The sequence below is a fragment of the Periplaneta americana genome, chromosome 9 (genome assembly GCF_040183065.1).
Source record: "Periplaneta americana isolate PAMFEO1 chromosome 9, P.americana_PAMFEO1_priV1, whole genome shotgun sequence".
NCBI classification, from domain to species: domain Eukaryota; kingdom Metazoa; phylum Arthropoda; class Insecta; order Blattodea; family Blattidae; genus Periplaneta; species Periplaneta americana.
In genome coordinates, this window is record NC_091125.1 from 32,393,922 (window position 1) to 32,416,836 (window position 22,915).

The window sequence follows — 22,915 nt, forward strand, 5'->3', positions numbered from 1 at the left end:
CATTGACACTCCATCTGTTCTGGTTGTCCACTTCTCTCAGCCAGAGAGGACAGACTTGAGACCAGTAGTGACCATTATGGATATTGACATCACCATTGCTCTTGAATATCGCTTCATCTGTGCAAAGAATACAGCGATGAAACCATCGGATTTTACCTGACAATTCTATTTTTGGGGACGATTAAAAACATCGTTTATCAATACTGTCCCACATTAAGAGATGACATAAAACAGCGAATCCGTGAGACCTGCCAGTCACGTGACCACGCCAAGTGTTACGAGTCACTGACAGTGTTAGAAGACGAGAACAGGTGTGTGCTGCTCAGAACGGCAGACAGTTTGAACATTTATAAAAATTAATGGAATTGTCCAGTCTTTCAGTAAAATGTCAACATTAATTGTCTTGTTTACATTTTCGTCTTGCGACATTTCTCAATATTGATGGCATTATCTTTTTGTACGTTTTCTCATTGAAAGAATAGGAATTAATAAAAACGTTTCCTATGAAAGTTGTTTGTTTTGAAGAGCTCTATCAAGTGGTACCTTATTTGACCCCGACTCCTATTTGAAATTTTAAAGTGATACGCCACTGACCCTGCTCCCTGTTAGAGCTGGTTAATGAAATCAAGCTCAAGTGAAAGTTCACATGTGGTTCAGTTACAAATATTTTTTTTCGAAAATTTTAATGCAGTAGATTCCGAAATAAACGACTTACGTGTGGTCCGAATCACCCATTGCGTTTTCGTACGTTTTCTTATTGAAAGAATATGAATTAATAAAAACGTTTCTTATTAAAGTTGTTTGTTTTGAAGAACTCTATCAAATGGTACCCTATTTGATCCAGACTCCCATTTGAAATTTTAAAGTGATACGCCGCTGACCCTACTTCCTGTTAGAGCTGACAGATGAAATTAAGCTCACGTGATAGTTCACATGTGGTTTAGTCATAAAGATTTTTTCTCGAAAATTTTAATGCACTAGTTTCCGAAATAAATGACTGTTACGGTGGTCTGAATCACTCTGTGGATACACATATTCGTACAGTGGTAAAGGTTTTAGCTGTATTTGTTAGAAACTTTTTCTCAACGTAATGATTTGTTGCAGAGCTCGTCACACAAGAAACGATATGTCACAGTATCAGATTTGTCACAAAAAATTCATTTTAAACCTTCACAGTTTTGATATATCTGTCAATGATAATAATTATTTTCAGTTCATCCACGAGAAAGGATGCTTTCTGATACTTTAAAAGTGGAAATCTTAAAAATGTTTTGCGATATTATAAAAATAAAAACCACTGAAAAGATTTGAGATGTTATAAAAATAAAAGCCATGTAAATGTTTTTCTGTACTGTTAAAAGAAAGACCAAATATTTGCGATGCTATAAAAAATAAAAACCATGGAAATGTTTTGCGATAACTTATTATATAAGTAAAAGCCATGGAAATGTTTTGTGGTATTATAAAAACAAAAACCATGGAAACGTTTTGAGATACTATATAGATAAAAAAAAGCATGAAAATGTTTGCGATACTAAAAAAAATATAAAAACCATGCAAAGATTTTGAGATACCTACTATAACAGTAAAAACCATGGAAAGATTTTGAGATACCTACTATAACAGTAAAAACCATGGAAGGCCGTGTAATGAATTAAAAAACAAATGACTTCGTCTATAAGGGGCCTTGGACACAACAATCGAAAGCTATGAAAGATAGCCTACAGAGAATGTGTCTGTGTTTGTATGAAGTAATATCGGAAGCTAAATTAACCGATTTGTATAATTAATTATTATTTCACCATTGGAAAGTGTAGTTTCTCTAGATAGACATAATGCTATAATGTTATTACAGTAACTTCTGATATAATATAATATTATATTTAATTATATTATATTATATTATATTATATTATATTATATTATATTATATTATATTATATTATATTATATTATATAATTTAAGTTATTTGAAGGGTTCAGAACCATAGTGGGCCAAGCGTCATTTACTGAATACGTAGAAAACAAGGGTTAAAATTAAGTTACCATAATTCAATGGAAACCTATAACAAGTAAAATAAAATATACACATTAAATCTAAATGATGTCAATCTTCATTAAACTATGGTTGCATGTAATAAAAATTAAGAAACATGTTAAAGGAATTGTTATTGCACCAAATGAGTGTCTCTGGACCAAAATGATCGCATTTTAATTATTTGGATGCAATTTAAATTAAGTAACATATTAAACGATTTATTCTTCTATCAAACACGAATGTTCCCTGGATCAAATGTCCTATTTTAATTATGTAATTACTTTATATTTATTTCTAACGGGTGCAGCGGAGCGCACGGGTACGGCTAGTAAATAATAAGCATGGAAAAGTTTGCGATACTATACAAATAAAATCCATGGAAACGCTTTACGATACTATAAATATGAAAACCATGGAAATGTTTTGCAATATTATACAAATAAAAACTATTAAAATTTTTGCGATATAATAAAAATGAAAACCATGGCGATATTATAAATATAACAATAGAATCGTACAGTACAGTACTGTGACAAAAGTGCAGTGTGTGGCCAAGAGCCTGTGAAAAAAATGTGTGACAAAATAGACAAATGACGAGTGGTAATCATAAATACATGCCAGACAGACAGGTGGTACGAAACATTCCACAGAACAAAAAAGTATAATGGTTTTCATCTAATTGTAACGGTTTGCTCACGGAACAAATAACTATAGGAAGTCTTATGTCAGTAAAAAGTAAATGCAGTGTAGTATTGAGAGACCCACTTCAGTAACATTAGCATTAAACACCTGTTACTAGTAAGTCAAAGAAAGTCACTTGGAAATACATGCAAATATGGCCAAAGTTTGTGGATTTTCTGCTCAGTATCTTCGTGATATTTATATAATACATGGAACAGAGGTCTGCATCGGACGTTTTCGCTGGAGCGCCAAGTAGTTCATAGCATAATCCGATAGGTAGCGCACATGCATGATGGGTAAAATTGTCGCGAGCGATAAATCCTCGAACGGTATAAGCCGAGCGTTAGACATTCGTTCTTGTTACAGTGATGAACTGTGTAGTAACAACATAGATGTTTATCATTTCAAAACTTTGCAGTGTTTAACTAAACTCTGCGTAGTACAACTACAAAACTTGCTTTAGAATGTGATATAATTGTTGTAGGTAAATGGGTTGTTTTTTTTTTTTTTTTTTTTTTTTTCCACACAGGAGTGATTTTGTTTTTGCCACATCTGAGATGTAAATGTAATTATTATAAACGGAGAACACAATCACGATAATGCAAGAACTGTATCAAGTTTTCTAGTAATAATAATAATCTCTAATAATTAGTGTATCAATCTTTGCGTCTGTAACAGTTGTGCAGCATGATTATCCGTTTTATTATATTTTCTGTGACGTTATCTCTGTACTAATATTGTTATTAATCTACTGCTATATCAATAATATTTTGTAAAACGTTTCTACATTGTCGCAGTGTATAGGCGAATACTATGTATGGACTTATCATATTATATATGTGGCAAATCAAATACTGAATAATTATTAATTAGCAATAATAACTGTATATAGAAGTTTTTCATACTATTTTATTTATAACTTCATGTTCCTGTTTTGGTACGTTCCATTAGACTGTTCCACTAAACGTTTGTCATAAATGCAGAAAATAAAGTCTTATTTTTACCATGTGAGCAAAATATATATGTATCTTATCTGTCGCCTTCCATACAAGATAACACATGTCGGTGAGGTGACCTTGTACTGTGCTTCTATTTATTACGAGCGTATCACGACCGATCTTACGTCACTCGAGAGTGCGACATTCGACCGAGTTCAAGTGAGCGATTTAACTCCAATGCAGCACTCTGTCATGGAGTGTTCGCGGAGACACAGCTTAAGCCTTATGATTCATCAAGAGCGTCGTCTTCTGCTCGTTTAACGTTCGTTGCTGTTGCTCGAAGATTAGACTATTGATTATTGGTCGTGTCTGCGATGCATTAGCTATTGGTGAAAATATTCAATTTGGTAATGCATCTTGCTATAGCATGAGTACGTTTATTAGAACTAGAACCTGCAGAACAGTCATATTAATTGAAGCCGCGAGATGCAAAACGGCACAAATCCACATTTCGGCCAAATTGGATTGGGCACAGAATCGTGTTCCTTGCATGGCTACGGACCAATGAGATGCAAGAAATATGCATTTCACGTCACAAGTCCTTTCTTTGTATGATTTTAGAAATAGTGTGTAGCAAAAGAACACAAAGTCGGAACCTATGCTCTTTTGCTTTTCATTTAACTACCAGCAATAAAGGCCGCATGTGTTGCAAAATCACGTAACTACTTGTGTCTTTATTTTATCGCTTGGAGCGCTGTATGTTTCCGACAGCTGATTTTGTGTCTTAGAAAGCGAGGGAGTTTTTTTGTTGTGGTTTGTAGTGATTTTGTTAGAAAATGGACCCCAAACCAATGCCTATAGGCCGCTGTGACAAAAAATTAAATGGACTGTGACATCGTACAAGACTGTCTAATACAGTACAACATTATTACTAGACTTCGTCACTACTTTTTAGTACACAAACTTCAGAGATCTTGTCGTAACCTCATGGTCATTTATAATACGAAGTTGTGAATAGGCAGAATTTTTAGCAATAACGTTTCTCAACTTACATTTCACTTTTTCTGAAATTAGTGAATTGTTATTTTGGATAACGGTTTGTGATACTTTATCCACTATATTACGGGCTCCTGAGAGTTGTAGTTTAGACGATTCTAACAGGATGATGCTTTTGGACACAATTATAAAATTAGAATCAATGACAGAATATCTTCCAATAGCTGTTCAGAAGCTGTTCAGCTGCAAGAGCGGAAGTGTCTGAGCTGTCCAATGCATCAATTATCTCCATTAATTTTCCGTAATGCTCTGCATAATAACAGCATCCAACCACGTTTTCCAATGGGTCAAGACTGGCTGCGGGGGTAAGGGTATTCCAGGGGCAATTATTTGGAACAACAACACTCTAATTGTAGTATGTTTGATTGAATTCTTTTCTGCATTGAACAAATGCTAAGCTTTGACTATTCCAACTACAGTAATGCAAAAGCAAGTGCTTACTTAGGTATAGGCCTACATTAGCTGTAGCTGCTCTATCTATTTGGACCGATCTCAACTCTTAACATGAACTGCTTATACTACGAGATCGGGCGGTCGCTCACCTCCTCTATACTACCGTACATCGGCAACCTGATTGCATGCTGCGTATGGCAATTCAACGAAGTCTAATTATTACAATATCGACTGCAGTCAGTAGTATTTTAAGTGACATATTCCATTTCAAGGAAAAGATTTCAAGCCAAAAGGATCTTCATCCAGCATACCAGAAAGAAATACTAGTAAAACAACCTAAGACAAAAGACATTTCTTAATATATAGAAAGCAAACCAGTGGAGTTTGCAGCTGTATTCCAACGTAAAATAAATACGGTAATGGTGAAAAAAATAACACTGTTCGTGAAAATGAAATATGGGACACATGATACGTAAGAAAAGCTTTGTAATAATATGTTATATTATATTTAAACTTGTTTATGTATATAATATGAATCAGTAAGTTTATTAACTTCTTATTTTCAATTTAAAATAATGTGAAGACAAATAGTATGTCTTCTTTATTTACTGAGTTGCAAAAATCGCCTAATCATAGACAATGCGAAATAGTACCGGCACAGTCTATTGTTCCTAGTACCCTCAACAACTCAAGCTTCGTGACTGTAACTTATATACTAGACTGTGGTAATATTATGTCACAAATTAAAAAAAAATGTTTATGTCAATACTTTCTATTATTCATTATTATAATATTATCCTTGAGAAGATGTTTGACCTTCTATGAAATATCACAATTTCGATGAAAATAAATTTCACAATTTTTTCACATTCTCGATGTGCAATATTAATTAATTTTAATACTGAAGTGGTGTATTAAGCATTAATAAAGGCAGAAAGTACTTCGGTCGCATAAAATTTTAAGCCATCGCATGGCGCTGTTTCTTTATCTGCTAGTAAAGTAGTGGCTACTTCAATTAGTGGGCTAGCGGTGTCAAAGAGGACGGAAGCTTTGTAGTTTCAATAATTTTAATTATGTCGCTGTCCATTGTCGTAGTCAAGTCTTTTGAAGGCCGCTCCATTGTCGTCGTCAAGTCTTTTGAAGGCTGCTCCAATACTCCACGCGGAGTTGCAGATTTTTGCAGTGTGTCTTGTTCTAGTTCACAGTGAAAATTAATTATATTACAGTTCAGTGTATAATAAAAATGTGGAGGCCGTGGGAAGCGAGTGAAGTGTCGGAACCGATACCCATGAACGTCAATAACGACGATAGTAATAATAATAATAATAATAATAATAATAATAATAATAATAATAATAATAATAATAATATATCAGAGTTAAATAACAATTCAAATTCAAAAGCTAGACCAAAATTATGTAAGCAGTGTCAAACGTTTGTGTGCAATGCTCACACGTATGTTCTGAAAAACAATTTAGGTCAAGGAAAAATTTCGGAGACATCTAAAATTCTTAAACTAATAGAAATACTGTAAGTAAAATTGTAAAAAAGGGACCTAAGACACCTAAAAAGCATGGACACAAAGTCACAAAATTTAATAAAGTAGATTGTTTTACGTGTGATTACATTCGCCTTGAAATATATAGTTCTTACAATAATGGACAATCCTTAACAATAAAAGAATTATTACAAAAAGTCAAACTTTCCGGTTTTCCTTATGGAGAAACATTTAATTATTTCTTTAAATAATTAATTTAAAATAAATTATCTAAATAATATAAATAACCTAAATAATATAAATAATCTTCAAATTAACTCATGCTTTGAGCAATTAAGCCTAACCCATATCCATGTTATATTAATATATAGCAGCAACAAACAAGACGTGACAACGTCGCATTTTCATTTTATTATCGGTGCATGCAATAAAGACCTACAAATCTTAAAATGAATGCCGCTGCCTAATAATTAAACGAGGCAACTTTACTTTGTAATATGTAGGCTAAACTCATTGTTGGAAGCAATTCAAAATTACCTTACATACTCGTATTTCTTAACACTGAGTAACGTTTATGTAATTAATTTATTCAACAATAAACATTTTATACATTGTTACAGAATTACTGGAAACCTACAACAATTTCCTCCCACTGACCATCTTCAATCGCTTGTCGCGCCCGAAGTCCAAGAGTTCCATCTATGGATATTGCAACTGAAATACGTAAGTAAACACGAGCTTTATATTATTATTCTGTATTCAGATTTTAGCTTGATCTTGTAGCTTAAGAGTTTTGATACAATTTGTTAACAAAGCTTTGTTATTAAAGAACACTTTACGCAGTCCGTTGTGGCGTTATCTGCAGGTAAGATAATGTTGGCGCAAAGCAAGCGTGCCGAGTACATGGGCGAATATTTAATAACATTCAAAATATATGTACAAATACATTGTATAATGTCATTCAACGGTAATTTTGGAATCGAGGTTGAATTTAAGAAAAATTAATGAAAAAGAAGCCCGACCAATACGTTTTTACTCTCTACCGGTGTTTAATAATATGTGGATGAAAAATTAAATTTGGAGAAGATATTAACACATAAACAAAACTTGTATCTAACTACACGTTACTCTTCAAACATATTACTGAAAATAATTTTTCATAAGATTATTTAACCATTCATAATGTAACACCGAAAAAAGATAATACATTCTCAATGAATGTGTATCAGTTAATATAAGTCAATTGCAAACAAACGAACACTACACTACGTAATGCGAGAAACATTTCAAAGTAAGTAAAGACGCATCTCTATCCACGGCTTGTTCTTCTACAGAATTACCCTATTACATAGATGTTAACTTCGTATAGTAGCAGACATTGTAACAAATTAAATTAATTGTAATATTTCTCAATTAACACCATTCGATGGTGATAATCCGTGGACTAAGAATGAAACCAATAATTTTCCTGTAGTAGTGTCTCTAAATGGAACATTTTTCTTCTTTAGAGTCTTTCTCTATGACGCACCATTTTCGAAAAACTGTGTGAGACAGACTGACAGATAATATAGATGTATGGATGTATCAATATATGGATGGATGGACGGACGGACGGACAGACAGATAGGTAACAAGTGAATGTGTTACTTTCAAGAAGTCATTTCAGTTATACAGTAAGTACCGAAAAATTATCACACAAACTTGAAGATAATAGAGAAGTGGTTAAATAAGGCTTAAACAGGCTATGAGATTTACCTAGAAGCCAAGAAAGAGGACACTCTACGTTTACTTTTTGTAACCGAAAAGGTAGAATTGGTATTCTTAACCCGGTAAATGTTGGTTGATAAATGCAGTGTCGGGTTGTGTTTTTTCGTCTAATCTGGCATCTACACACTGATCCACAATCGTCATTGAACTTCAGGACCATCCCTCTCTATGGCCTACAATGGAACTAACAATGATTATGAGGGTTAGTAGAATGTTACCTGTGTCGAAGTTTCGAGTCCCGGTCATATGTGGGATATTTCATAAAAAAAAATTCCATAGTGACACGGCAGACAAGGATGTAGTTGGTATTTTTCTCGGAGTTCTCCCGTTTTCTCGCGCTATTTATCAACAGTAATCTCACTAGACGTTTTGATTTTATCGATAAATCTGCGAGTGGAACACGATCAGATTTATCTAGAGAAAATCAAAACTCGAGTGGGATTTAATTGACTATTACACGATTAGAAGAAAGTATATAAAGATTAGAAGTAACGAAGTACTCCAATACAATAAAATATTAATTGACTTACGAAAATACAACTGTCTTCAAATGTATTATTGTACCATCTCAACATTACAAATATTACGCTAGATGCATGCTAGATGGCAGTAGTGTCTTTATACAGACACTGTAATGATTACTATTCAATAAATCTTAATATTAAACAATCTCTGATACGTGACTATCCATAATATCATATAGCAGAAGTTCTTTTTATCCTCTCAGAGCAGAAGCTATAACATAACCTAACTAATATACACAAGTGTTAGAAAAGTTTTAATTAACGACGATGACATAAAAAATAAACATGAATAATTTTAAAAGGAATAATTATTGAATGTACAATTTTCAAATTTGAATATGGTTGGTGGTTCAATTGATGTTATATTGGACGTGTGCATAATAGAAGTGGAACTCGTTGATGTAGGCCTACATGGTGTATTCAACTTATTCAGAATTTCCGAATGGTGCTCTTCATTTATTTGTAAATCTGATTTCAGAAGATGCATAGGTATGATCAGTGATTTTTATTAATTCTTGTTCTTGAATGCCAATGCGAGTCATATTTGAAACTGCTGTGCATCGACTGGAGTGGTTTGTAAATTTATATATATTTTTGACGTCCAGACCAGCGCAGTTTCAAATGTTGGCAAACAAAGAAACAAATGCTAGGGACGCGATAAAATTAAACAAATGCTAGGGACGCGATAAAATTGTGCGATAAACAGCCATGATTGGTTGAAATACGTCCTTTCGTACCGTTTTATTGGTCAAAAGTAGTATGACGTAGTAAGAGTGTAATAGTCAATTTAATTCCATCAGATGTCCATTCCATAATTATTTCATAGCATTCCTCGATTTCCGAAACACGACGCTGTTCAAGAGACAAGCGGAGTTTTCTGCTTCTGAACCTAGATACACAGCGCACCTGAACGCAGTCAGCTGGTGTGAGTTCGGAATGTGCCTTCCTATAAGTATCCTACAAGCAAAACTCAGCTCGGACTCCTCGCGGCGTGCATCCTATACCCCTCTTACCCCCTGCAGTAGGCGTGAGAGCATGCTGCGAACGGGAGCATACGTCATCTGCGCGAGACAGTCACGCCCGCTGGTTTCTGCGCACTGAGTTTTCCTTGTTGGATGCCTATAGTATCTTTGCATACAAGTTTCAGATCTACATAGTCGCTGTAACTGTCTGCAATAGTAGTCCTATCAATATGAGCAGTACAATTTTTAAGGTAAAAGTATTTCATAGGAGACGTTGGAAAGCGGCATTTCTGTTAAAGCAGTGTGTAGGCTACGTACCAAGTACGAACTATCCTAAATTCGTATTGAAAAAAAAATAACTGTGACTGATTTGAGTATGTTAATTTTACCTATCCAATAATTGGCTAAAGCCGATAATATGTATAATTTATAACGTGTGTAATCATTAATGAGTTGTTTCCAAGTATCCTGTGTTTATTACAGCTAGAATGTAATGTTAGTTTATAATTAGTATTTGCTTTTGAGGAACATTTAGTTACTATATTTTAATTTTAATTACTTCAATACCCTGTTGTATCTGCACGTAATAATACTAAATTAGTCTCAAGTGCATATTGCGTATTGTTCGTAACTGTGGGGAGTTACGCAATAGGAGTAAATATTGCGAATTTGATTGTGTGCGATATAAACAGAATTTGCACCATCTATGTTGCAAATACAAAGGAAATTATCCAGTAGTTTCATAATTTGTATGTCACTAATTATTTGAAATAATAAGGCTATTGCCACTTCAATAAATATAAATTCCTCATCTTTTTATATAGAATTTAAAATAAATTTGTAATATTACAGTAGGCTACATTTTTTGTTGGGTTATTAATATCTTAAATTTATAATATACCTTCTCAATGCTTCGTTTTTATTTATATTCCAATAACTTTGATGCTGTTTATGTTCTTCCATTTGCGAAGGGAATTAAACAGAAATCGTAATTTATTTCAACTTCTGTTTCCGTTGAAAGAAATATTATCTTCTAGCTGTGAGCTAGAAACTAATGAAACTTCTGTATTAGTTGGGAATAATATTGCTACTATGACAGTGTGATATGAAGATAAAGATATGACAGCGAAATGAGTCTGGGTAATAGTCAATTCAAAGCTGCTCAATATACGGCATTATAGAAGTTAAAAAGACTGGAGATGTACCCCAGACAGACAAATTTACTCAAAAGGAATTTGAACTTGAGACGCTAGATTCGTAGTCAATCGCCATAATCACAATTCTAAAAGTTGTGACCGATACTATGAATTACTTGCTTATAATTTTTCAAATTTCAAAATTTATTTATTTAAAATTTATTTATTTCAAATACATCAGAAGATGACATAACATGGTCAAGTACAAATTTATGTAGTACAGAAACGAACATATAATACAGAATAAAACATCAGACTACATAATATAATTATGAAATATGAAAAACCTGAAATCCCATAAGAGCAACGGCCACCTACAGGAGTGTAGGGTGAGCTGAAAGTCTACTACACTTCATTCATTCATTCATTCATTCATTCATTCATTCATTCATTCATTCATTCATTCATTCATTCATTCATTCATTCATTCATTCATTTTATTCCATAGATCTTACATGAGCAATGAAGCTTTAAGATGTGGAACAAGTCAACATTTTACAATATTACAATTACAATTTTTACAAATTTTTATAGTTTTACAATTTAGTAATTTTCTACAATTTTTACACTTTTGTGCAATTTTTTACATTTTTTTTTTTTTTTTACAATATTTTAGCGAGATGTAGTGAGATGAGGTGAGGTCCGAGGATTCGCCAAAATATTACCCGGCATTTGCCTTTTGGTGGGGGAAACCTCGGAAAAACCCAACCAGGTAATCAAATCAAAGGGGGGTAATCAAATCAAAGGGGTTGATGCCAAGGACTCGCCATAGACCATCCGGCTTCAGTCCCACAGCTGGGGAAAACCTCGGAAGAAACCAAAGACCAAAGGGGGATCCAACCCAAGCCCGAACGCAGCTCCGGATCAGCAGCCCAGCGAGTCTGCCGACTGAGCTACATCGATGGCTCTACTAAAAGTATACAATACATAGCCAATCAGATTATTAAATTTACAAACGCAAACTATCATTCATAAGTTGAGCTATATGTATAATACAAAACAATTTAATTAAATTTAAGGCATAAACAATTCAACCAGTTGTGATATACAGAAATTGATAATACATATCATGCAAACTACTTCAAATTACAAACACAAACAATTTATCAGTAGAGCTAGGCCTATATAGATTACTATTCAATTTAAAGCATATAAAATTCATAGGCCAAAACTATACACTTGGGGAGCCAGTCCAAGAGAGCTTATACTATACTTACAAATTAAACACATAAACAAATTATATGAGCTAAACACGAAAAACTATACAGACTAAACACACAAATTATACAAACTAAACACCCACAAAAAAAAACTATACAAACTGAACACATAAATTATAGTCTGAACACACAACTATCCACACGAAACACACAACAAATTTTACAATTATACAGTCTTAACTCACACAAACTAAACACACAAAACCTATACAAATTGAATACATAAATTATAGTCTTAGAACAGAAGAGCTGTACAAACTGCACACATAAATTATACAGAATAAACACACAAACTATCTAATCTAAACACATTAAAACCATACAATTAAACACAATAATTATACTAACTAAATACATGAACTATATACCAACTAAACACGGACTCCAACTATCCAAACTAACACACACACACAAAAGAACTAGGCCTATGTATAAACAATACAAAATTATACACATTTTAATAGTGTTCGTAATTTCTTCAGTCTTTTCCATGCCTGCCTGTCCCTCGCTGTTCTCGTCCAATGCGCTCCAGTCTCTCTCCGGTTCACAGAATATAATTACAACAATAGAAATAGAAATAAATTAATACAATCGATATAAAAATAGGATACAATAATATTAACAAAATTTGAGGACCGAATGAGCAGCGTTCGTGTTCGGTCGCAGAAGTTCGTAGAAATATTGGATTATCCATTATCATGATCTTCATCTTTATCATTCATAATCATCATTATCATCATCATCATACTTCATGATTCTAGACTGTTTGGTCCATCGGCACACAAAATGAAATCTTCAGACTTTTTAATAATGTTCGTGTGGATATAAAGGGAAAAGTTGAGACGGTGTCGGTTGGAGTTCCCGGATAGCTCAGTTGGTAAGAGCGCTGGTACGTTCAACCAGAAGTCCCGGGATCGATACCCTGCCCCGGAACAATTTTTCGCTAGAAATTAATCAAATCTGCTTTACAGGGAGCTTTACCTGAAAGACTAGAGTTGCATAATATATACGTCACTGTGTACGTTAACAGAAAACCACAATTCCAAGTCACGCAGAGATTGTGTGCACCCGATGTGGGTCTCTGGCGTTTCGTCAGCCCACGTGAGTCGTGTGGATATAAAGGGAATAGTTGAGACGGTGTCGGGTGGAGTTCCCGGGTAGCTCAGTTGGTAAGAGCGCTGGTACGTTCAACCAGAAGTCCCGGGATCGATACCCGGCCCCGCAACAATTTTTCCCTTTAAATTATTCGATGTTCCTAGTCTTCCTTTCCTTCAGGGTCGGTAATTAAAAGTTTGTATAATGCTAGAGATTATCTTCTTCCATTCTTAATATATTCTGTTGTATGCAATATTATAGTACAGAAGACAAGACCTGCCCTGCGATCATATCATGTGCCATGACCGTATCAACACTGGATATGGACGGAGAAGATAGGTTTTAGTCTGAGATGAACTTCCGTGTAGGTAGATTCGTATAATATTAATCATCTTGAAACAAACTCTCTTTCTGATAGCTCATTCTTTCCACTTTCGCACAGTTCACAAAATAATATATGAACCACAAAATCCCCAATAATTTAAAGTTATTAATCCACCAATAACAATTCCCATATGAGCTACACATGCCAGGTCTCGCCTCCTCAACCATACTCGTAATTTATTCATATTTCCAAATCTCTAAGTGCCATAAGTTACAACATTTTTTCCTTATATTTTCTGATCAAACAATATCTATCTGGCTAGTTTCCTAAGAATTTCATTTAAGCAGTGTTTAATCTTATCTTGTCTATGCGGATGACGTGAATGTGTTAGGAGAAAATACACAAACGATTAGGGAAAACACGGATATTTTACTTGAAGCAAGTAAAGCGATCGGTTTGGAAGTAAATCCCGAAAAGACAAAGTATATGATTATGTCTCGTCACCAGAATATTTTACGAAATGGAAATATAAAAATTGGAGATTTATCCTTCGAAGAGGTGGAAAAATTCAAATATCTTGGAGCAACAGTAACAAATATAAATGACACTAGGGAGGAAATTAAACGCAGAATAAATATGGGAAATGCCTGTTATTATTCGGTTGAGAAGCTCTTATCATCCAGTCTGCTGTCCAAAAATCTGAAAGTTAGAATTTATAAAACAGTTATATTACCGGTTGTTCTGTATGGTTGTGAAACTTGGATTCTCACTCTGAGAGAGGAACATAGGTTAAGGGTGTTTGAGGATAAGGTGCTTAGGAAATATTTGGGGCTAAGAGGGATGAAGTTACAGGAGAATGGAGAAAGTTACACAACACAACTGCACGCATTGTATTCTTCACCTGACATAATTAGGAACATTAAATCCAGACGTTTGAGATGGGCAGGGCATGTAGCACGCATGGGCGAATCCAGAAATGCATATAGAGTGTTAGTTGGGAGACCGGAGGGAAAAAGACCTTTAGGGAGGCGGAGACGTAGATGGGAGGATAATATTAAAATTGATTTGAGGGAGGTGGGATATGATGATAGTGACTGGATTAATCTTGCACAGGATAGGGACCGATGGCGGGCTTATGCGAGGGCGGCAATGAACCTTCGGGTTCCTTAAAAGCCATTTGTAAGTAAGTAAGTAAGTAAGTTAATCTTATTTTATGTGTCAGGTTTGACTATCATACAGCAAAGTAGAAACTGCTAAATTATGTGTTAATATTTTATTAACTTATTTTTGTTTGATCGATTTATCATCTTTTAAGGCTTCACATGATAGTTGGCATCCAAAATAGTTAAGATGTATTTTTAATTATGCATAAGCTTAACAGATTTTTGTTCTCGCATTTTCAATGGAGTAGAAATAAAACTGTTCCTTTTTGTCAATATTTTTCATGAAATAACATAGGGAAAGAGATGGACTGAAACAATGAAGAGATAGTAGATGAAGCAGAAGAAACATGTGAAAGAAAGCAGGAAAAATTGAAAAACTGACGTAAAGAAGGCTTAAAAGATAGAAATGGATGGAAAAAGTCAAACAGACTGATATGACAAAATCATATTTGAAAACAATGGTTAGAAAAGGTGGGAAAATAGGAAGAAAAGAGTGGAGAAATGAAAATAACTGAAGTGAAAAACTAAGTATGGATGTGGAAAGCATTGAACTGATGGTAAAATAAATGGAAAAGGAATAAATAAATGAAATGAAAATAGGAATCAAATGGAGGAAAGATAGAGAAAGCAATAATAATATAAGTGTACAAGTTGGAGGGAAAGAAATTGCAACATAGAGACAGAAAGAAGATAAAATATGTAATGTCGTAACAAATACATATATAAAGGAGAATAAAACTGAGGAATAGGAAAAAGAAAAAGTGAATAGAGACAACAAAAGTAGTGAAAAAGGAAATGTAGAAGCAGATAAAGAGGTGAGAATATAGGACGGACAATATAAGAGAAGAAGTAAGGATGGCTGAAGAAAGCAAAATAAATGAGAAAAAGAGCTGGAGAACGGGAAGAAGAAAGTACCAGTATCTTCTCTTAAGAAATTGTGCAAAACGATAACTCCTATATGAATGCATGTTATACATTTATTTAACTTAATCATGATCGCTATATCATCTTCAAACTTCGGATTTACATGAAGGTAATTAAAATTTTCGATTTTCGCAACTGTTGCTGTACTGTACAAACAAGTTTCCATCCTCCAACGCCTGAGAAGGCAGAGCAATTAAGATATTTTTGAGATGGTAATATTTGTATTTCTCTAGAAGGAAGGTTTGGCACAGAGTAGGAGGGAATCTCAGTCTTGGCAACAGCGATGGAGTAACAGGGGCCCGCAGCAGTATAACATTTGAAGAGACTATCACAATCTGCCTTCCAGTCACTTTTTTAAGTTGGCAGCAGTATAATTACTGCCTACCACAATAGACAGGTTTCCCATCTCACTTATTCTACACCTGATCTTTCAGCACCTGCTTAACTCTTGTTGTTTCTATATCAGCCACCTTACGCCGTCAACAATTGAATATGTACTTGCATGAAGGGGATAAGACACTAATGTTTATCACATGTGGGGTGCAGTGAATGCAATCTCAGGCAATAAGAATCAAAATTAAATTCACGTAAAGTGGAAAAGGACTTCATTTAAAAGGAAAAACTTATGGAGTAATTGATGTTCTAACATATTACAGAGCTGAATATTCAACAAGAAAATAAAAAGAAAACTGGAAGCTAGAAGAACGTGCGCTGCTTAATATCGGCTGCAGAAAATCTGCTCTTAAATATAGGGTGCGGCACTGGGATATGACGGTTTTTATCGCCCTGTTCTCGGACACTCAAAACGAATGAAAAGAAAAAACATACACTGTCTGATTACTTTTTAAGAACTACATTTCGTAAGTAGCCTCAATAGCAACGAATACATTCCTGCAATATGCTATGAAAGTTCTGCATAACTCGTCCCAACGAAACAAATTCGATGGCACTAATTTCGTTCCTCATGTTTTGTTTCAGCTGTGCGATGGTGCGAGGCTTGTTGCGATAAACCCTACTGTTGAGATAACCCCATAGGAAGTAATCAGCTGCAGTGAGGTCAGGAGATCTTGGTGGCTAGGCAATGTGTCCAAATCGTGAAATTATTCGTCCTGGAAACATGTTTCGCAGACAGTTCATTGAACCATAAGCAGTGTGTGATGATTACTTCCTAAGGGGTTATCTCAAAAGTAGGGTTTATCGCAAAAACCCTCGCACCATCATCCAGCTGAAACAAAACATAAGGAACGGAATTAGTGCCATCGAACCTGTTTTGTTGGAGCGAGTTATGTAGAACTTTCATAGCAGATTGTAGGAATGTATTCATTGCCGTGGAGGCTACTTACGAAATATCGTTTTTAAAAAGTGAGCAGACATTAATAAATTGCATTGTACTAGATTACTTCCAGTATATGTGTTTTCTTTCAATTCTGAGTGTCCCACAACAGAGCTATAAGAACCGTCATATCCCACTGCTGCACCTTATATAACACCGTTCTGCATGGATGTTGTTGTTTTGAAATAAATGAGCGTTTCTGATTCACAATTTCACAATGATTGCAAGAATGAAATCAGTTTTCGCGTATCACGTCAGAATTTTTTACAATTCAAAATTTTATGTTTTCAATATTTTTCTTAATATAGTAATATTACAGTGTGCTTGTCGTTTGTTAAAAAGGCATGACAGCTTATAATTTAAACTTTATTACTTAAAATATATCATAATACATTTCATTATGCTTGTATTTGATATTTATTAAAATCTACTGACTGTACGCGTCTTTAGGGGATGTTCAAAATTGTACCTTTTCCCTTAAAATGAACCGAGGTTAACACATCCGTTGTTTATTCTTGGAGATTTTTATCTGTCTGCACCCAACGTTATCTATAAAGAGGAAGTTGAAACATTTAGTGTCTCAGGTCATAAAACATTATGAAGGAAGTATTTACTCTTAGAGATTGCTATTAAAACTAACAACGAATTAGAGAAATGACAAAGGGTCCCTGTATATATATATATATATATATATATATATATATATATATATATATATATATATACAGGGACCCTTTATTTATGGAAGTGCAATCCAGCTTATGAGGCTGCAGATTTCCTTACTGAGATATTAAACCTATCCCCTTTTAAAAGTTGTTTTAAAATTAGAGGTTCAGTTTTGTGTTGTTGGTTGTCGTGTAAAAGTGAAGTGTGTAAGTTCTCATTTTTCTGCGAGAGTACAACATAATAGTGTTGTTTCATAGAAATGTCGAAACGGGGTTTGTTTAAATGATCCAAATTTGTTTTACTATATATGTGGGTCATAAACGTTAGTAAAACAGAGACAGAATAGAATACTTGTAAAGAATACTTACTTTCAATATTTTGGCATTAAGTTAGACCAGGACAAATCCTGGTGCCCCCATAAAGTATGTCGTAGTTGTGTTGAAGAGTTGAGGAGTTGGAAAAATGGAAAAAGGAAGTCATTGCCCTTTGGTATCCCTATGATTTGGAGGCAACCTACAAATCATGGAGACAATTCTTATTTTTGTACAGTTAAGGTAGCTGGACATACTGCTAAAAACAAGAAAAAATATTCTATATCGTAACATTCTGCCATTCGGCCCATACCTAATGGTCCTGATATTCCCGTTCCGCTACTCCCTGAATCAGATACACTGCCATCTGGATCCAGAAGCACTGAAACTGAATCTCCAGTGGATCATACTTATGAACCAGGCAATACTGGTGATGATAGATGTTTTAATCAAAGTGAGCTTAATGATTTAGAGAGGGATTTAAATTTGCCTAAAGAATCAGCAGAACTATTAGGTTCTAGGTTAAAAGAAAAGAAAGTATTGGCTGAAGGTACATACGAGTATTTTTCATGGTACTGGCATCGTCAAAGGAACTTGTCCCTTTTTTTGTTGAAGAAGACAATTTAGTATATTCCCAAGACATTCTTGCTGTCTTAAAATTCTATAACATAAACTATAATTCCAAAGAGTGGAGGTTCTTCATAGATTCTTCTTAGAAAAGTCTAAAAGGTGTTTTGCTTCATAATGGAAACATTGCGGACTATTGCTGGATGTTAAAAAGGGAGGAGGTCAAAGAGGACAAAATTTTAAGTGCAATATTGAGGTAAGGTTATGAAAGTGCCTATAATTTTTAATTAAAATTAATTAATGATTAATTAGTGACAAATAGCAAATTGTGGCCTAGTTTTTCTCACAATATTCTTGTTGAAAATATTTTTATGACGTTTCACAAAGCTATAATTTCATTTCTAGTTATTCATGAATTGTCTGAAAACCTGACGTGATGGGGAAAAAATGAAGATTATTTTCGAATTCAGCACAAAAAATCCGTTTAGAATCAACTATCAGATTCAAAACAACAGAAAATAAGTTCTGAAATGCAGAACGGTGTAATCATTAAGTAAGAATGAATAAAAATCGCCGTCAAAATGGTACTTCCTCATTAGACCTACACAGTCTAAACATTTCACAAAAACTTATTCTTTTAAATTAGCAATGACTTCATAATTTGCCATTTATTTCCTTGACCTACAATTTACAGGATAAGTTATTTGTTGTTTCCGGATTTTTCCACAACGTCATGGTTCTCAGTCTTGCTTATCAAATCAAGTTTTGTCTGGTGCGATACTTCCCAAATAAATGACAGGATTATTGGGATAGATAGCTGATAATATTATATGTTAAGTGATGATGAAGAGTTAATTTAAATTGGAAAGTATGGTGGTTGTGACCTTTTGAATCAATGTCAACCTAGTATTTATCTGGAGGAACGATTAGAAGCCAGGAAAAGTCTAATTCTTGATAGCCAATCCCCGAGATGGAATTCCAGACCTCTCGAATACAAAGCAAGAATAAGTAATTAAATTGAATAAATTTGTGCTACCAAACTCAGTAAGATTGGTATTTCACACATTGGTTATAGTTTTATAGCTATAACTCTTTATTTAAATACTCTTATAAAGTGTAATAAAAATCTAATGTATGCTTGATGTAATATATGCCGAAGTAGGAGTCGATTACTGCTCAACAAAATGAAATTTTAAATAAATAATCTGAAATTACACAAGAAACTAATTCGCAATTGTATTACAAATCAACGAATGCGTGACCATTTTATGTACGAAACTGTAAGGCAGAGGAGATAAAATTCGTGAAGAGATACAAATTCGTTTGAGATGATGACGAAACATACACGCAAATAGCTAACAGATTGAGTAATATAACCTCAGCTTTAAATAATACAATAGATTATAAACTAATAAACACAAAATCTTCGGTCCGAGTGGCAAAAAAGACTTTGTAAAAATTATGAATATTTTTAAAATTAGACTCAAAGGCAATAGGAAATCAAAGAACACCAATGGAGAACAGAAATGGATTTATAACATGAAGCCTGAATATATCAATAACTGGCCTTTTCCGTGGAAGCTTTAGTTAGTTAGTTAGTTAGTTAGTTAGTTAGTTAGTGCGACTTAAAAAGAAAGCATCAGCTGCTATGGCTATTTGCGTCATTATCTAAAGTTCTTTCAAAAACAAAAACACAAACAATACCATAACCCGAATTCGAACACGAACTAGAAACGTTGTCACATTAAAAGAGGTACACAGCTAGGGAGATCAAGATAATGATAATAACAATGATATACTGGTGGTTGTTATGATTGCTCTTTGTTCTTCTTTTACTACAATAATATTATTGCTCTTGACAGAGGAGGTAGGTGTCTACAGGCTAGAAGGAATTTTTCTATTTCTTTTCTTCTAATTATTCTTACGTCAGAACAAACGAAAGATGCTAATTGCATGGTGATAAACATGAGCGATAAAGGAAATTGAATATAACAAAAAACTGGTGCCCTATAAAGAGTCATTTCAACGCGTCCGAAAATAAATTACCTGAGGCGATAATTTGCGGTTTGTTCCTTTGATTATGTTTAGTCCACCACGACATTACACTGCACCCCTTATAAGTTCAACACGTGTCAATAAATGCGATTTCCAACAAACATACCATATGTTTTGAATGTAATGAGCAAATTAATTTGGAAATGGACACGTTGATTCCAAAAAATACAATATGAAGTGTCTGTTGGGACATACTTTAAAATATACTCTAAAAATTAGTAAAGTAAGCTAAAGCTGTATGTAATATTTTATAACCCTCATGTCATTATCACACTAATGAGGACAACGCTTACCCTATAGGCCTACAGTGATTTAAATTTTGCTTTATTTGTACAAATGTTACACAGAACAAATATCATGAACATGTGCCTTTGAAGTATTTTTAATGCATACCTGTCGAAAATTTTATCTCATAATACGGATGTAAATCTACTGCTCTCTCTTAAGAAATCGACATTAGTTTTTCTTCATTGCAGGAACTCAGCTGCCATGGTTGTATATGTAGTTCCATTCAGTCTTTCTTGCTACAAATAAGTACTTCCCATGTTCGTCATTTACAGAACGTTCAACTCCAAGTGTAAATTTAATTGAAATAGACATGCGATGTTTCTGTGTTCTAAAAACATAGTAATTAAATTGTGAAAAGGGATTAATAATTTTCATATTTCCAAGAAAATCTTGCAGTACATCTTGAAAAAATCGCCATCATACTGTTTCAGTATTTATCAATTTATATTCAAACACGTTGTCGTTTAGAAATTTCACTGTATGGGTTCTCCATATGTCTTCGCATAACATACCGGTGGACTATGCTGGGACTTAAATCTTTCACATACTGTAATAAAATAAACTTCCGTCATTAACCATTCCTAAAACAAAGTTAATTTTTCGACATTTATTAGTGAAATATGTTTTGTTGTACTTTTGAAAAGACTATAATTATAATTAATTACATAAAGGCTACTGAGCATTGAATCGTAACTTACAGAAATTACTGAAATGAGACAAAAATGCTTTCAAACTTAATATTGATTAGTTGTTCAACAGCAGCCACTCGCTATGATGGTTTTTATTCTTATTAGGTCTACAAAGCCAGTAATACTGTTGTAATATCGTATTTTAATTACTAGAACATGTTAAAAGAAGTGTTCACGTTAAAATTAACTGATATTGGATTACATTTAATAAAATTACATAACTAAGCATCAAATTATATTTTTCCATAATGAGAATCACGGAATTCTTCGCATCAAAAACCAGAAACTGGTACCGTCGCGGGATAACAAACTTCGTGAAAGGTGGCTCAAGACTTTAGACTCTAATGCCCTTTAGATTCATTTCTTGTCCCAATACACTACAACTAAAATTTTGCTCCAAAACCGAAATTATTTATAAGACAGTATCTGTAAAGAGCTGAATTCTTAATAAACACACAAACATATAATGGAAACGTATAAACCTATAGTCTATAATATTTTCATAACATCCATTTTTGGTATTGAAAAAATACTGTTGTTTTGAAGTTTTCTTCTCTTTCTCAATTTTCGCCTAGGGATTAGAATTAGATTCAGTTCCTCTTTCAGCCTTATGGAGCAATTGTTTCCTAACCCTTCATACTTTTGAATCTATATCTTTGGACTTCATATCAGAATTTTTTGTACAACCATTCTTTGCACGCATGGCAACAACTTACTCTTTTACTTGATTCTTTTTTCATTCAAGAATTCCTTGTGTTTAATTATCTGCGATTTTTAATTATAATTTCTAATTATTGTGTTTCGGTGTGTAAATTTTTGTCTGCTATGTATTACCTCATTCTTAGTTCTTGCTGGGTCATATTCCTTTCTGCTATATGCACTTGTCTTGTTTTCATTATATTTTACATTTCATTTGTGCAAGTCTTGCTTCAAATTTATAACTTGAAACTCGCATATTTTATTAGGAATATTTTAAAATAATATTTTGAACTGTACTGCTTTACGATTTCCAGAGTTGAAAGGTAATTTAAATTATAATTACTGGAATAATAGAAGAAAATATTGTTTTTTTTTTCCTGTAAAATATAAAATTATACAAAGAAGTAACACAAATAGCGATAATGATTATGACGTAGAGTTACTATCTGTCCGGCAAAAGGAGGACATATCCTTTTTTAAATTCTTTTATCCTGTCCTGCAGGCATTTTTCAAAAATTTTAAATGTC

General features: G+C 33.6%; 1 long non-coding RNA gene across 1 annotated transcript in view; it reads left to right on the forward strand.

Annotated features, from left to right (window-relative positions):
- LOC138705638 (uncharacterized) overlaps positions 1 to 7,331 on the forward strand; it is a 160,825-nt gene extending 153,494 nt beyond the window's left edge. The window contains exon 3 of the long non-coding RNA XR_011333707.1: positions 7,225 to 7,331. This is a non-coding gene — a long non-coding RNA (uncharacterized lncRNA). The remainder of the gene's footprint in view (positions 1 to 7,224) is intronic.
- Positions 7,332 to 22,915: the final 15,584 nt, after the last annotated feature.